The sequence below is a fragment of the Eleutherodactylus coqui genome, chromosome 12 (assembly GCF_035609145.1).
Source record: "Eleutherodactylus coqui strain aEleCoq1 chromosome 12, aEleCoq1.hap1, whole genome shotgun sequence".
NCBI lineage: Eukaryota > Metazoa > Chordata > Amphibia > Anura > Eleutherodactylidae > Eleutherodactylus > Eleutherodactylus coqui.
In genome coordinates, this window is record NC_089848.1 from 60,027,745 (window position 1) to 60,045,267 (window position 17,523).

The 17,523-nt window shown below is 40.7% G+C and overlaps 1 protein-coding gene across 3 annotated transcripts in view; it reads right to left on the bottom strand.

The window, feature by feature from the left end:
- The window catches only part of CREB5 (cAMP responsive element binding protein 5), a 426,900-nt gene extending 410,478 nt beyond the window's left edge, over nucleotides 1-16,422 (bottom strand). For all 3 annotated transcript variants that reach the window (XM_066585646.1, XM_066585645.1, XM_066585647.1), the window contains exon 1: nucleotides 16,178-16,422. The gene's annotated coding sequence lies outside the window, so the exon portion shown is untranslated. The remainder of the gene's footprint in view (nucleotides 1-16,177) is intronic.
- Nucleotides 16,423-17,523: the final 1,101 nt, after the last annotated feature.

The window sequence follows — 17,523 nt, forward strand, 5'->3', positions numbered from 1 at the left end:
CATTGCCAACAGAAGGGTGGGGAATTGACCAAAGGGTCATGGAAAGGAGATGGGGTGAGTATGACCAACCTGTACCCTGCCAAGGGGAAACATCAGCATAAATGGGATCCATTTGGGGTCCAGTTTGAGCTTTGCATTTCCCCCTCTTTTTTATGTATGCCATTGAGAGCAAAAACAATAGGATTAATTGATTAGCTCAATATTAAACATCTGGTTTTAAACTTAATTGACATATTAGCACATAGAAGAGGCCCAAAAATATCTTAATTTAGGATTGTACATTTCTATTCTTATTTCTAAAAATGTTAACCACATCAACATGAAAACTACAATAAATTAGATTTTTCTCTTTATTTCAAATCTTTAAAAAAAAAATCAAGACCACCCCCCAAGTTTGTTCTCTTTTCAGCAAAAAGTTATTTTCCCAAAGAATAGTTTGTACAAATTAATTTACTAGTCAGAGAAATCAAACTATTACACTTTAGAGAGCTAAATGTTAAAGGAACATTAGCTTAGAGTGTTAGATTAGCTTTGAACAACTGCATATGTCTCTCTTAGATTACTGTAAAGCCTGCTGGTACCATCAGCGTATACAAAGGCATGTCCTACATTCCTTCTGCAAACAGCAATATTTAAAGTGCCATCTGGAGGGGAGAAAGAGTAGTGCGCCTCATTAGCAAGAAAGATCTAGTCTCCATATTTTACTCAATTGAAATAAACTATGCAGTAGAATGAAAGGTAATCTCACCCTGAGGGATGCCTGTGTCTTTAAGATACTCTCTCATAGGTTGAAGAGGTGTTTCAGATTATTACATTGCACTTCATCGACCTGGTAATTGACTACAAAAAAATCCCAGTGCATATAGAACTTGCATTCATGTTACTTCCATTTGACTCCTCGTCTGTAGGTTTATCACTCTGTGACCAAGGCCTCAGAAAGTTAGCTATACAAATCTACCAGAGGTTCACACGTCTTAAGCATTGTAAATCCGCATGTGCTTGTGTCTGCAGATTTACATATGGAGTTGTAGGCCAAGTTCTCTTTCCATACTCAACTGAAATTAATTCAATCTGCTAAATCTCTGATATCTTGTACAAGTCAAAACTTGTAAAAAAAAAAAAGGCAAAAACAAGGCAAAACACCACAACTGACCTCACCATTTTTGAAAAGTGCATAGAGAATGGTCGTGGTTTACCAGGAAGAGGAATGGTCTACAACCTTCAGGTGGATGTATTAAATAGGTTGCTCAACTATGTAAAGGTATACTGTATCCACACAATAGGGGATAAGCATCTGATCGGTAGGATCCAACCATTAAGACCCCCCACCAAAACTCACAGACTGAGCAAGAAGGGCTTTAATCAGATACTCAAGAAGCGCCAAAGATCCACAGTAGAGATGGAAGTATCTGTCCAAAGGACAGCCATGAGAACAACACTCTACGAAGTGCAGCTTTATGGAAGCATGGCTAGCAAAAAAGTAGTTGCTTAAAGAAAAATATGTTTGAGTTTGTCAAACAGCACGTGGCGTGGCTGACTCTCTTCCACATGGAAGAAGGTACTCTGGTCAGATGAGACTTGGGCTACCTTCACACGGGCGAACGCAATATCAGGCTGAGAAATCCAGCCTGATATCCTGCTGGTCAACGTGTGTTTTACCCGTGGATGTGAGACGTTTTTCATCTAAAAACGCCTCGCATCACTTATCTAAAATTCCGATCCTCCGGCGCTTGTTTCCATGCGCATCGGAGGATGGACAAGTGTTTCCAATTGATTTAAATAGGAAATATCACATCGCACTTGCATGCATGTATATGACGGTCCCACTGAAAACAATGGGCGTTGTGTTCCGAGATCCGTGAAAAGAAATAGGACATGCAGCGATGTTTTACCCCACAGGTGCGAGGTCCTGCCACTGGTGTTCATACGTGCTATATGAACACAAGCAGCGAGACCCTGTGCCTGTGCGCTAAAGCTGGCTGCGGAGGATTCAGCATTCCCCGCTAGGCAGTGAACACTACGTCACTAGTGACCTAGCATATACTGACCTGCCGGAAGCAGAATACTAGCAATGTACGCTTCCTCACAAGAAGCAGAGGATCTGGCCGGCTGGAGGTGACGTGACCCGGGGGACTGGAGGAGCCAAGAGAAGATCGGTGAGGTGAAGATCTGGTAAAAAGACTGCCTAGGGAGGAACAGGTGAGTATTGATTTTTTTTTTAAATGACAAAGCCCCTTCAAGAATCTACAGCATGACTTGAAGGCTGCTGTACACAAACACAACCATCTAACTAAAAGGAGTTACAGCAGTCTGGGCTGGAAGAATAGGCAAAAATCCCAGTGTCTAGATGTGCTGGAGCTAATAGAGACATCACCTAAGAGACTTGCATCTGTAATTGCAACAAAAGATGGCTCCACGAGGTACTGACATTCAGGCCATGTGCTCATTAAAGTTCTCCGTTTTTGGTAATTATTGCATGTGTCACAGTAAAATATCATTTGCACCATCCAAATGGTTGGTATGTTGCATAAATCAAATAGTACAACCCCCCCCCCCCCCCCTCCCCCAAGTCCATTTTAATTCCAGGTCGTAAAGTAACAAGACAGGAAAAACACCATGGTGGGAAGGAGAGGGGGAATACTTTCAGAAGGCACTGTATATTTTTCAGACATGTGGACAAGGTATGTGAAGATGACCCACCAGAATCATCAGCACTAGAAGCTACCGAGTGGTCGAAGAAGTAAATGAGCCTGCAATGTATCCTTAGTTCTTCGGCTTTTTTACGCTTTTGGAATTCCTATATTATATGTCTGAGTGATGTCGTTATGAGTCTGTTGGGATAAAACACTTCCAAGAATTTTGAAATAGCTTTTGAATTTTTCCCACTGGCAAAGAAGGACATTAAAATGAGACAATCTAGACTCGTTGATAAGATGAATCACAGCTCGGGGAGAAGTCCCGAGGTAAAATATTCCTGGGTCTTCCAAGGCCAAGACAAAAACATGATACTGTACAGGGGACATATCTTAAAGGATTAGTAATTCTAGAATACAAGCTGCGATAAATACAATATTAGCAAAAATTTATATAGCATTTCCTGTGTTTTCTCAGAATTTAGGTAACTTTGTATTGAGTTAGCATTTGCTGGAAGCTGCCTGTATAGTCCATTACTAGCAGAAAGAGTTGGACTTCGTAGGGTCATCTGCTTTTCGCAAAAAAGGAACTCTAGCAGGAGACATGCAGTAGTCACCAGTCTGTAACATAACACTTGCCAACCCTTCCTGTTTATCCAGAAGTCTCAATGAAAGTAAAGTGTCTGCTCGGCAGAAGCAGACAACCACTAACTGGCTGCTCATATGTCACTTCCTGGACAATGCAGCAATCCCAACATATTGGCCTCTATTGATGGGGAGCTAACTGGCTGGCACGATTTATTGAGGAACTCTCTGAATGGCACTGTTTATTGGGCACCATGGCGCTATTAATGGGGCCTTTTGGACTGTGTGGCTCATGGTGTTTGAGGTTAATGTGTAAAAAAAAATACACACATGACATCTAAAAGTTCCCTGAAACTAATCCAAGTTGACAAGTGTGTTGTAATTGTAAGGTCCCCTCTGGCCTAGTGGAGATTGTCTCTTTAAAAAAATGTTTCAGACTGTGAATTGCAAAGAAGGAAGATGGAAAATTACCTCTGCAGCGCCACCTATTGGAGGTCAGCATTCCTTCAAATCAATGTCTGACCCTTTAGACGGGTTTTTTAAAGCAATGATTGAGAATTAAAAACCAAGCCAGAATCCATACACGGACAGCTGTTTCAGGGTGTTTGCCCCTCATCAGTGTGCAGTAGGATCCTGGCTTGGCTAGTGAGAGGCCTGTGACATGGGTCAGGAAGGACAACATTACTCCTTAAGGAGAGCACTAAGAAGGTGAGTGAGGAGACGTATAAGGCCCTGCATGCTCCTCTGGGTAATATGCAAATAAGGAAGATGGAACAATACCTCTGCAGCGCCACCTATTGGATGGCAGCATTCCTTTAAATTAATGTCTGGCCCTTTACAGAGGTCTTTTAGAGCAATGATTGAAAATTGAAAAACAAGCCAGAATCCATACACAGACTGTGAATTGTAATTTTTGTGTGATGTTTTGACCTGTTTTCTCCCAAACACTACATGTTCAAGCCTGAGTCTGACAACTGATGTACCTGTTACTGCTTAATTATATATATTTGCTTTATTGCAAGCATTGAACTGTAAAGGCTTTGATGAATCTCCATATGGGTGCCATGGGTTCTGATGAACATGGCAATTGGGGAAGTATGGCCCTCGGTGCCATGACAAATGGGATTGTAATGTATGAAATATTTAGCAGTGCGAGAGAGGACAGGCATAAGGATATAGCAGTCTTCATATTAGGTAAAGAGGTCATTTAAAGGGACTGTATCAAAATCTAAAGTTATGCCCTATTCACAAGATAGGGAATAACTTTATGATCGCAAATCCCTACTGTTGGGACCCACATCAATCTTTAAGAACAAGGGTCTGGCGTGTTAAGTAATGAATACAGCGGCGGCCATGAACGCACGTGGACACTCCATTCCGTTCAATGGCAGTGCCATACATTGCTGGGTACAAGTGCTCGGCAATCTCCAGCGTTGTCACTGAAATTAATGGAGTGGACATGTGCGTCCTCCACTCCATTAATACAGGTAATCGGGACCACAGTTCTCAGGATCATTGGAGGTGATAGTCCCAGCAGTCAGAACCCTACTCTTCATAAAACTATCCCCTATCCTGTGGACAGGGCGTAACTGTGGATTTTAGTACAAACCCTTTAAGAAGTTCCTTCGTCTTAAGGAAGGGTAGGAAGGAAGAGCACAGAAGTAAGTGTACACTCCTATGTCAGTGTCAAAGACGTCCTTGTGATGCAGCAGAGGTTGATTGGCCCGCCAATATAGCGAGTGGAGAACAGTCTCCCTGCATATATATTAGGAGAGCCTAAGGAGAAGGCAGAACCCTCATCCTCCATGGTGAATCTTCTGCATGACTTCCGTGGTGTCTTGCGATGCAGGAAGGAAGTCTTCCTCTCCTCCCACGCACTGTGTGCACTTCACCCCATGTGTATGGACGATCTTTGGCCCTCAGAACATATGGACCTGCCAGTTGTCTAGCTCTGGACAGCTCCTCAGCACAGGGAAACTGCCTGCTGACTTACTGGCCCTGCAATGGCCGCCACCACAATGTAAGGCAGCAGAAATGTAGTACTAAGCTCTTGCTCACATACATGGACGTTAATGGGTCCGAGTAATGTGAGTTTTAAACTTGGACAGAACTCGAACATTAAAATCGCCCATGTGAATAAGCCCTTAAGCCTTTTGATTAAGCCCATGATTGCTAATTTCTGCATTAGGTCTAGCCAACCAATACAATCACTCGCATTATATTAAATCTTCTAAGACTGGAGCTACAGTAACTAGAGACTGCAAGTTGTGAATTTCAAGAAAACGTTTGATCCAGCCAACTTTAAGTTTCAGTGTGTGCAACTGGTGGAATCAGAAGCTACTGAGTCATTAGGACGCACAAAGTGGGCTCCAAATTTGTTTTAACACTTTTTAAAGACCATTTTTAGCAATGTCCGTTAATTCCCTACTTTGTTTTAGAGTCAAATCCCAACTGATCCCAACTGTTTTTCATGTTTTTTGAGTTATTTCACAAATAACCTATTAGTCCCTTCCAGCCTGTGTGTTCATCGACATAAAATCAGTATAATATCCAATATGAAGTGGTCGTAGACATAAGGATAGGACAAAAGAACCATTTCTGGCAGTGGGGTACCCCACCTCCATACGACTGTGCAGATAGAGCACTGCCGGCTCTGTATACTCTTCACGGTAAAATTCTGAAATATCTACAGCACTAATAACAAAACAACCCGATCGTTATTTTCATCAAGTACGTGTATAATAAAAAGAGATTAATATGGGCGGTTTATGTGTGTCTGGCTGCTGACATGATGAAGATCAAATCAATTCGCATCCAATGACTTTGAAAACAAATTATAAGGCCATGGATGGAGGTTTTAATAAACTTTGCAGTAAAAAAATATGCCTTATCGTAATTGGTTAATGAATATGACGAATATACGCAATCTGTGGGACAATATTGTCATGGCTTTGTTCTTGAAGGCCAAGGGTCATTTTACAAGGGATGACTGTTGGCACTTTAACGCCCAACAGTTGTCCCAGCAATAATCGCACCAGGGCCTTCAGGAGCAAGGACCGCTCAGTGAATGGAGGCAGACTATGGAGATTGATCCACCCAAGAGCCTCCATTCACGGTAAACAGGTCAGCAATCATAGGCTGAGCTCACATAGGCCATTGTGAGATGTTTCTCCATTGCCTTCTTGTGCAGTAGAGAAGCTTACACATCGGCATACTACCTACGCCCATGTGGCTTTTTCAGAATTTTCTTTTATTTTTGGTGTGGAAAAAAGAAAAAGCTAAAAAATGTATATAAATGCACTTTTTTTTATAGATAGTGCTAGTTTGTAGAGCAAGTTGCTTAAGGCTTAGGGCTACACGGCAAAATATGTTGCATGTGACGTCACATCTAAGGATTGTCAATAGTGTTGCGCTGCGATCTAATGCGACTGCAACTCAACAGTCCTAACTCAATGGGATTTTGGTCACAGTTCGGAAGCCGCATGCAACTTTTTTTCCACCATAGGCATCAATGTAAGTCACATGTGACTATGACTTTCCTGTGATTTAGTTGGTTTTTAACAGCAGAATCGCAGCTCTGAAACAGCTGCATTGCCACTAGAGATGAGCGAGCATACTCGCTAAGGGCAGTTACTCGATCGAGCATGGCCCTTAGCGAGTACCTGCCCGCTCGGAAGAAAAGATTCGGGTGCTGGCGGGGGGCGGGGAGCGGTGGAGGAGAGCAGGGGGGATCTCTCTCTCCCTCTGTCCCCCCGCTCCCCCCTGCTCACTCCCACAACTCACCTGCGCCGGCACCCGAATCTTTTCTTCCGAGTGGTCAGGTACTCGCTAAGGGCAATGCTCGATCGAATAATTGCCCTTAGCGAGTATGCTCGCTCATCTCTAATAGCCACTTTTATGCAACTTGCTCTTGTACGAGACGTGTAGCCCTAGCCTATACAATAAAGTATACTCCAATATTCTCTTTAGGGACTTTTTCTGTACTATTATAGTGCAGGCGCAATTTTCAACCACAGTTCCATCACTTGGGCTACCCTATGTGTGAACAAGGCTCAACCGCTGTGTATTTAGTAAGACTATGTTCATCAATGAGGTATTGCAGATTTCCAGTGTAGATTCTGCACTAAAAATGAACTATAAAAGTAGAGTACAATTATCTCAATGCCTAATTACAAAACCCCATTCATGCCCTGCGCGAAAGTCGAAGTGGATTGTGTTGTGGATTTAAGGCCACTTCTAGAGCTGAAATTTCTACTACAAGGGATCCGTACCATTGCTATGCTATATATTACATCCGGGAATGTTATCCTGTGAATGCTTTAAATATTTGTCTATAGGAAGTGGATCCAACCGAGTTCCGAAAATGTCCCAGCCCCCATATCTGTTGAAAAATTGTGAAAAATAAAAAAATAATACATCTTTTCAAACGTCTCCATCGGAATCTCTACATCTGGTAAAAGTTAGCCTGATCTCACTAGTCTGTATGGCAATTAGATTATTGATGAAGGTATAATGGCGCCGTTTATACACTAATGCACAAAATATCCCATTGAACAAGATCATTACCATGAGGCTAAGCCCAATTTAAAGTAATGCATTCCAATAAGATTAATTTCTTCTGTTATCCCTTATGCTTTGCATAAACCCAAACTTTTTAAATACCAGGGTGCGACCCTCTATGACCGTGAAGAGGTTAACTGGCAGATTTATGATGCTGACTTTACCTAATGAGCTGTTTAATTTATAGTCTAAAAGACTGCAACTGATGCAGCGCTGAGCCCCGGTAACAAATTATACCGCTAACAGCTAAATTATGTAGATAGCGACACTAACCAAGGCCACACATTAACCCACCCGCTTCCGCAGACTACCGCAAGACAACGTTCCTTTCAGAAAAATAATTACAAAAAACATCTTGCGTTCTATTTTTTCACCTTCCGTATTTTTAAAGAATGTGCAAATAATGACAGGCAAGTGACCCTACAAAAACACACAGCGAGCCTAATCCTAATATCACAAGGAAAAATATAGTAAATCAGTGTTTGCAAAGGAGGGAGCAGTTTTAACAGTTTTCTTTTATATCGAGGCCATAGAGAAAACTCAAACCAGACACACACACACGCAAAAACCACATGAAGACGTAAACTTAATCAGCACGGGCTGAGAGCTAATTATAGGGTTAAAGATTTCAAAATCTAAGCAGGCATTAATGATATTGGCTAGGCGGCCCAATCAGATTTTATGGAATTAATAGAAAACATTCTTTCCATCGAGTTGGGAAAGCGGTTTTGGGGTCATGTTTGCACGAGTCTCTTAGATACAGAATGATAAGTGTAGCACAACAAACAATGAGCAGAACTTTCTCTGGACTGAATAGTTATGGGATGTGTGCAGGTGACAAAAAAAAAACAAAAAAATAAGCAGCGCTGCGTAAGTGAATAGGATCCAAGCCTTTAGATTTTGGACATATGGCTACATGATAACAAATATATGCGACATGCCATATGGATAAAGTGAAGAAGAGGTAGAAAAACTTTATTCACCCATATGTACAATGTTACAGCCAGGCCTCACATAGCTGTACAGTAGAGTATACACCTCTGGTCACTGTTGGGCAGCACTTTGAAAAGTTTCACTTCATGGCAGTACGGTAGATAAGCAGGTACAGTCATGAGTATATATATATATATATATATATATATATATATATATATATATATATAAAATACAATTCTTTATACCTGCAGTACTGCGCAAAAGTTTTAGGCAGGTGTGGAAAAATGTTGCAAAGTTAAGACTTTTTTTTCAAACACAGTAGGCGTCTGCTTGATTCTGCAGAACAACAATGACCCCAAACATACAGCCAACGTCATTAACAACAATGTAAGGAAGAACAAGGAGTCCTGGAAGTGATGATATGGATCACAGGACCCTGATCTCAACATCATCCAGTCTGTCTGGGATTACATGAAGAGACAGAAAGATGTGAGCAACCTACATCCACAGAAGATCTGTGCTTAGTTCTCCAAGATGGAACAACCTCCCTGCAGAGTTCCTTCAAAAACTGTGTGCAATTGATAGTAGAAAGGATGCAGTTGTGAGGGCAAATATTGGTTCGATTTAGATTTCTCTTTTGTTCATCATTCGCTTTGCATTTGACAAAAAAATACTATTTTTGAAAGCATTATGGGAGAGTACTTTGCAGCATTTTTTCGGCACCTGCCTAAAATGTTTGTACAGAACTGTAGTTAATGACACTGTCCCTTTAACTGCACCATAATGATAGACAACCAATATCTTTCATGATCAATCATGTTATATAATGTATGTTGGGCCCCCTGATGGTGAACAGACAGATCACGTGTGTACATGTGCTTGTCACCTCCCTACCTAGATTACATGGGTCATTTCCCCTCCTCAACTGGTCAGTTCTCATGTCCAAAACCTGCGATCAGTTACAAGAGCAGATACAGTATACTCCTTGCATCTGATCCGGGCTGTTTGTAGATTCATTTTTCTAAGTAAGGCATATACAAATGACTGCTCTTAGAAAATGCACCGCTCCCCTGAACATTAACCAACAGGAATTATTTATTGGGATACACTAGAACAGTACTTGGGTGAGACATATGATCGCCTAACACTGTATCACTTACTGCATGTGCCTGAATCAGCAAGAGTCCATATCTCAAAACACTTCATAGCAACCTGGGATTTCAGTACACTATAAAACTATGTTCTTGGCTTCTACCTGTACTTTAAAACATCTTTCAGAAAAATTTATATATATATATATATATATATATATATATATATATATATATACACACACACACCCCGTGTTTCTCCGAAAATAAGACAGTGTCCTATATTAATTTTTGTTTAAAAAAGTCTAACTTTTTTACATGTATAGCTGCTTGGACACTATTTAAATTGACTTTTTTAATTAACTGTTATCAGGGCTTAAATTTGGAGTAGGGCTTATATTTCAAGCATCAAAAAGCCTGAAAAATCATTTTGCATCCTCAAAAATTCTGCAAACTCATGCTATGTCTTATTTTCAGGGTATGTCTTATTTTCAGGGAAACAGGGGGTATATATATATTGCAATTTAATGCGTAATACTAATGAACTATTTATTTGACTTTTTTTCATTTTGGCAACCTTTACAATTGACAGATTTCTTTACACTTCAATAGGAGAACAGGTTTTTTTTGAACTTTTGATTAGAATTAAAAAGCAAAAACTCAAACCTCAATACATTTACCCGATCTTTTAACACACATACAGTACGATAAGGGCAGTACTGTAAGTCCCTAACATGTTAATCGCTATATTATATGCTGCTGATTACATTACAGCAGTGGCTCATGGCCCCCTGCATGTGGCTTGCCATAAGGACCTTGAGTTATGACCTTATATATATGCACTTGCTACAATATAACACCTAGTAACAATACTACAGACTATGGGCACACCCTATGCCTTGGATGGTGGCAATTTGAGTGATGTCATACGATGTATCAAATATCAAATGTATCTGAAAATGTAATGATTTTTTTTCTTATTTAATGTGTTAACATATTTAACTTGGATGTGTCTCCGGACCGCCGGTTCAAGTTGAATGAGGCTCATAAGGTATCCAAGGCTGGGAAGCTCTACCTTACAGATCTTTATTCTATTTATCTGTTTGATTTTTTTTTCATTGTCCTACACCTAGAATCTCAAATAAGGCCAAATTATGACCTGCAGCTTATATTCAGATTTCCATGTTTTCTATTTTTTAGTTGCATTTTTTTCCATTTTCAAAATCGCCAAGTTAGAAAAAAAGAAAAACTTTTTAAAAGTCAACACATACCAGGATTTCAACGTGGTTTTCTTCAAATGTAAAAACAAGGTGGATCTGCAATACATTTAGATGTTGTGCTATATACACAACAGAGGACAATACTTTGTATTCACGTATTAATAAGTTCACCATTAAACTTAGAGTCTAAAGTCGATCCGTACAATGAAAATAATATGTAATTCAGTGATCAATTCTGACATTCATCTCATACTCTGGTGTTCAGTAAGATGTACGGACAGTCAGGAATATCTGATAAAGTCACGTTCTCCATAAACCACAAAAATATGAAATACACAACAGATTTGTTATATTTCCATCGCTCTATGCATTTCTGTATGTAGACGAAAAGACTTGGAAATTTCAAAATAACTGCAGTTTTACGTTATGATACCAGATTTTCCACTGACTAATAATCAAGTGTGTTAAAGAGACATGGAAAATTCACCTAAAACCTGTTTTACTGTTTGGCCTACTACAGAATCAGCTCTGTTGTAAGTGCTGAAGGCTATCAAACAAGCATTCATATGACTGGCTGAAAGCTCATTCTGCATTTTTAACCAGCCATAAGATTGCACCACCTATTAACATCGATATAAATACCTACTACGGGATATATATATATATATAGATTCACGCATTTCACTTTTTCATGCACCGACCAAATATAAGAAGTTAGTGAATGTGACTTTATGAACACCTGGTTCATACACTACTATGTTGTACTCATCTAAACTCCCCCTATAGAGGGTTTCTATAGAAATACTTACAGTACAATATGCTAGAAGTTTGCTTGCAATAAAGTTTCATCTTAACTCTACAAGTTACCTCCGTTTTTTATACAGTAGAGGTGCAGTTCTCCAATGCACTATAGCTTGCACTCTTTAACTTCTGAGTCTGGCCTAATCAGGCCCAGTAAACTTTTTATTTCCACCCTATAAGCAAGTCTAGAAGACACAACTTTAAAAAGACAACTTTTCTATAAACCGGGAAGTATTTCCTAATAACTTTATCTGGCTCACATACATTCAAACAGATTTATATAGTTTAAGGCTATGCTGTTTCTGCATAGAGTCAATGAACTAAGTAGCCATTTATGTGATTTCCTAAAGGTTAATCTGAATATTAGCAATACTTTACCCTAACATGTGAGCCTATTAGAGAAAAGCAATTTGAGAGAAGCAAATGGTTCATTTAAACGTGAACCATCAGCCCTGCGATCGACTGTCAGGTCACAGCATCAGACCCAAAAAGGTTAAGGTCCTGTAATGTAACGAAGACGAGCTCGTTCTCTGATGCATTACCCTTGGACGGCTTCAAATAATGTGGTTAATCACTTATCATTAATCAAACACTCCAGAGGAGCTTTATATGTAATGCAAGGCCACTGTTCTGTATTAGACAATGCATATATACTATAGTTATGGAGAACTGATTCAAAAGCAATGCACAGCTTGTTTTAATGTAAATGTCCATGTATCCATCTGTTTATCTATCTCATATCTATCTGTCATTTACTAGCTATTCATATCAATCTGGGCGCAGCTATTTAGTTTCTCTCACCAATGCAGTTGAATGAAGATGCGCCTCCACCGTCGTTTGAATACGACTAAACTTCATGGTTTTCTTTCAAAGTCCATTCACATTTCCACAGCAGTATACTCCCATAACTCTGGCTGCACAGTATACATATCTAGTATATCAGTATACATAAACCGCTACAATTTGAATTTCACATTATTTGTAAATCTCCTTAAAAATCAGCAAAATAAAATAGAATGTATTCATTCTCTAAAATCCATTAGGAATCCATCTATCTATTCCATAGACACAAACACAGAGTAACGAGGCCAGATTAACGCTGCTCTACTGGTACTCGTACACGTCAAACAGCAGGACAAAGTTTGAGAAGTTTCAGTTTTGGAGAATCCGAGCTTAACTTTCTCGTTACTAACTCAATAGTTACATAACGGTTTCATCATGCGCCGTGTACCATACATTAAGGTTACAAGATGTTACTTTACGTCTTCAAGGTTACAAGATAGTAATAGGAAATACAGAAATCTGTATATGAATGCATGGACAAATCCTGCCTGCTACTGTAAATACACACACGTCCAAAATTCGGTAATTAATAGATCTATCTGCATACATCTGCAATATTAGTAGCTACTATATCCCCAATAATCCACCCCTCTATTTCAAAGTCGACGCTGACAACACACTCTAAAAACGTCAGTATCAGTAAATCATTTTTTACCTTCCTGCGAATCGCACAAGTCCCCTACTATTCCTGCTGGCTAGTTCTTTTTAATGTTATTAGTGCCAGTCTTGGTTGATCTCCCTTCTATCCTAGTGACCCTACAGACCTTTACGTACCCCAGATTTCTTCTCACGGTTTCCATTCCATTGAGGTTTTCAGTGGGTGGAGAGGTAAAAGGAAGATCAATGGTTTAGGTACATCATCAGTTTTTAGCATAATGAAGCACCTCTTGTCTTTTAACCTTTGCCTGGGGTCACACAGTAAAGGGGAGATACAGAAGAACTTTGCATTAAGTTTATGAACACATGAAAAAAAGTGTGATATGAATGTCTGACTGGCAGGTCTTAATTAAAGCAGGCTCCGCTCGTTCGCATTAGAACGCGAGATTCAATCATTATTATAGGTAAAATTAATTAGGCGTCGTAATAGATATTGGCCATTAAAACTCAAGTGTACTGTTTGCATAAATGTATCTGGTACGGCCAGCAGGTTTCTAATGATGCCAGCCAACTACAGATGTAGCAAACGTCAACTTGACACCTAATGCCGTAAACGCACAGTTGCAGCAAACTTTCAACTGACACTTAGCAACTAAAAAAGTCATTGAAAAAAGTTTGCCGAAACTGTGTGTCAAGTTAGTCTTTGCTACATCTGTACAGGTTTGAATCAAAATTCCTACCAAGACACAATACATACAATGTATCAAAACAATCAGCACTAAACAAAACAAAAAACTGTCCAGTATGTTTAGCCACTGTTTATCTGGGAGGCAGACTGCACTGTCAGCATATCTAACCCCTGAACCCTTCACTATCTGAAGCTGTTAATCATACCCTCTTCCTAGGCTGCAGAATGATGTAATGGCCCTATGTCCAGCGTTATTCCCAGGGATGTCTGCGAGGAAAACATACAAATACTGACACCTAACAACCAAATACGCACAAAGCACACTCCAACGCAGGCAGCAGAACGTGTCGTCATATAATGTGTGGGAGGTTTGGGTGGTCAATAGGAGAAGAAAAGTTTTAAAAGAAGAAGAAAAAAAGTGTTAATACAAAACTGGTGAACTTAAACGGCATACAGATCCATGGGTAGAATAAATAGTACAGCTGTAGGAAAGCAGAGTTGGGCAGAAGTTATGCAGATAAGTTTGTCAGATGTAGCAGAGCTGAGTTTGTCGTGCAGAACTACTACATTATCCAAGCATAGTGCTATGTGAAACCAATACATTTCCAAAGTGCTAAATAAGGGTGTATTCACACGGGTGAGTGCGATATCGGTCCGGGAAACTTTGAGCGATATCGCATTCTCGAACCTGGGAATTTTTTTTGTGATTACGAGAAAACCGTATCACATCGCTGCACATGCGATTTTTCACGCAATGATAAAAATGGCACTCACATGCGAATCACATGGTATAGGAGAGCAGTAGGGAATAACAGGCGATTCTGGAACAAAAATCGCCCAATAATAGCATGCTGCAATCTTTCTATCTCAGACCATCAGTCAGAGAAAAATCGTATATGTCAATTAACAGATTAAAAAAGGCGCTATTTTCACGTCTGAGTTCTGTCCAAATCGCCATCGGATGGAACGCATGCGTGAATATCGTATTATTACATCTCTACGTGACGTGATTAGGGCTGTATGCACACAGGCTTTTATTTCAGTCCTGAAAAATTGCTCTGATTTTTCTTGCGATTTTCACGTGATTTTTTATGCATTTATGCGATTTTTATACATTATTTTTTATCTGCTTTGCATCTGATTTTTATGCGCTTAAATAAAGGTGCATCAATGTCCAGACTTCGCACTTCCTTCCTGGTTCTCTTCACTATTTTGTTTTTATTATGGTTACCATGGTTACAGGAGTTAAAAAGAGATTGCAATCACATCAAATGTGTGCAATCCATTTTTTATTTTTTTTTTTAAACGCACCCATAGACTTGAAAGGCCAATTTTTTCTTTTTGCTTGGACTGTTCATCAGTCCGAAAATGGGATGGAAAAATCGCCGTTGTGAATGTTTACTGTGAAGTAGATATTTGAAGTATAGAATAGCTATATGAATGATTATTTTATATATAATATCCTATGCAATAATACGATATAATATAATAAAGTTAGATCAGGACTTTTAAAATCATAATCTAACTTTTGCGCAATAATCGATCACTTATAGTATAATTTTATATACAGCAGTTTTTACCATCCTACTAGTGTTCTAGAAAAAGTCACATCTTCATGTCCAATCCTAATATAAGTGCCCCCCTCCCGCTCGCGGTTGGCTTGACAACACTGGAACAATGCAGGAGTTATGTCCCTTATTTATTGTATTATTTTTCGGAGGCAATGGGGATGGCAGTGAAATGTATTGTCTTCTATGTTGGTGATGGCACCAGCATATTAATGACTTGCTAATGACCTAACTGTAGTGGCTTTTTGCTCAGATCAGCTGAGCAAGAAAGAAGAAGAAAAAAAGTTTTCAAACTTTCACTTTCAGCAAACTTTGGTGACAAGAAGTGCTAAGAAGTGAATGACACTCCAGCTGTCAGCCTGTCCTGATCACTTGGCAGGTGGGGAATGAGCAGCACAGATCTGCATCCACCTTGATGGACACAAAACTGTCACTGTCATGCAGAAGAGTCATGAAATGCCATCAAGCTGATTTAACCCTTCAGAGGCACAATGACAACAACAAAAAAGTTTAGCAAGTCACTTTTGCTCTAGTGATCCCAGCAGGTGAAAGATCTACAAGGATTCATGTCTTGTATCTACTGTCCCTTTAAATCCACCATCTAGTTCATTGGCACCTATACAATGGAGTGATAAAGAAAAGAGTGTCAACTTACCCAACAAGTGTAGAAATCAGCAGCTATAAGAGGAGACTGTGGATCTTGTTTGCTTTGGATGGGTATGGACAGAATACAAGCTGTGATGAGGAGATGGAAGGCTCTTGGCTCCTCTGGATGAAGCAGGTAAGGAGTGATAGAAGTTTATTTGGCTGCAGCATGTACAGGGCAAACACTTGGAGCAGCAGCAGCTAACTCTTCACACACTGCTTAAGACTCTCGGCTTCTTTCTGCAGTGGGGAGTGACTTTCCCCCGCATCACACACATTTAAAGACACAGTCCATGTACTACAAAAGAACCACGTTGGACTGAGGGCAGATTACAATACGTTCTATTTAGAGCGCATTACATCATCCCCGGTGACGTCACGTGGGATTCCTGAACTTCTAAATCATAGCAGGGAGCGGGGGCGTGGTCAGGCGCTGGGACACGCCCCCCGGAGGACTCTCAGCTGGAGCTCAGCTGGCGGGCCGTAGTTAGGAGAGGACGGAGGCGGCTGCGAGCGCCGGGGGACGGCGGGCTGCCGCTGCTCCTCCGTGGCTCTCGCTTCTGTCATCCTGTGGACGGAGGCTCGGAGGTCATGCTGGAACTCGTAGTTACGGGACAGCAGAAAGTTCTATGGTTCCCGTCATAACTCCACAGGGCATGCTGGGAGTTGTAGTACTACAGCTTATGGGGAGAGCTGGACGTGCTGGGAGTTGTAGTACTACAGCAGCTAATGAGGAGAGCTGGGCATGCTGGGAGTTATAGTGCTACAGCAGCTTATGAGAGCTGGGCATGCTGGGAGTTGTAGTACTGCAGCAGCTTTTGGGGAGGGCTGAGCATGCTGGGAGTTGTAGTATTACAGCAGCTTATGGGGAGAGCTGGGCATGCTGGGAGTTGTAGTACTACAGCAGCTTATGGGGAGAGCTGGGCATGCTGGGAGTTGTAGTACTACAGCAGCTTATGAGGAGAGCTGGACATGCTGGGAGTTGTAGTACTACAGCAGCTTATGAGGAGAGCTGGGCATGCTGGGAGTTGTAGTACTACAGCAGCTTATGAGAGCTGGGCATGCTGGGAGTTGTAGTACTGCAGCAGCTTTTGGGGAGGGCTGAGCATGCTGGGAGTTGTAGTATTACAGCAGCTTATGGGGAGAGCTGGGCATGCTGGGAGTTGTAGTACTACAGCAGCTTATGGGGAGAGCTGGGCATGCTGGGAGTTGTAGTACTACAGCAGCTTATGAGGAGAGCTGGACATGCTGGGAGTTGTAGTACTACAGCAGCTTATGAGGAGAGCTGGGCATGCTGGGAGTTGTAGTACTACAGCAGCTTATGAGAGCTGGGCATGCTGGGAGTTGTAGTACTGC